Raw genomic sequence first — 546 nt, 5'->3', positions numbered from 1 at the left:
CACCAGTTAATGCATACCAAAGAAGGTGGGGATTCCAGTGCAATAAAAACTGAAAACATGAAGACCAACATAAGCTGCTTCAGCTGAAAACTGGTAGGTGCTACATTCTGCCATTACCTTCAACTACACAAGTTGTATTTCTCTCTGTCAGAACCTCCTTCCCTTCAACCAAAAGAAACACACTGATCAAATAAATGCAGCATTAGCATGGTTACTAGCGGGAAGGTATGGGGCACTAAACAATGAGTGTATTAATGTCGGTTTTACATTTGTTTCCAGAAAGTTTGTTTCCCTGAAACTTACTGCTCACAAGGCTTGTTTGTCAGTAAAATCACCTCATAGAGTCATAGAATCGCTTAGATTGGAAAAGACTCCTAAGATCATTGAGTTGGCTGTTAACCCAGCACTGCTGAGCACACCACTAACAAGTCCCTAAGTGCTGCACCTACTTGGCTTTTAAATACCTCCAGGAATGGTGATTCTACCATTTCCATGAGCAGCCTGTTCCAATGCTTGACAACCCTTTTGCAGAAAAAATTTTTCCCA

The sequence above is a fragment of the Manacus vitellinus genome, unplaced genomic scaffold (genome assembly GCF_001715985.3).
Source record: "Manacus vitellinus isolate BGI_N305 unplaced genomic scaffold, ASM171598v3 scaffold_57_pilon, whole genome shotgun sequence".
Lineage (NCBI taxonomy): Eukaryota > Metazoa > Chordata > Aves > Passeriformes > Pipridae > Manacus > Manacus vitellinus.
This window is presented reverse-complemented; position numbering follows the sequence as displayed.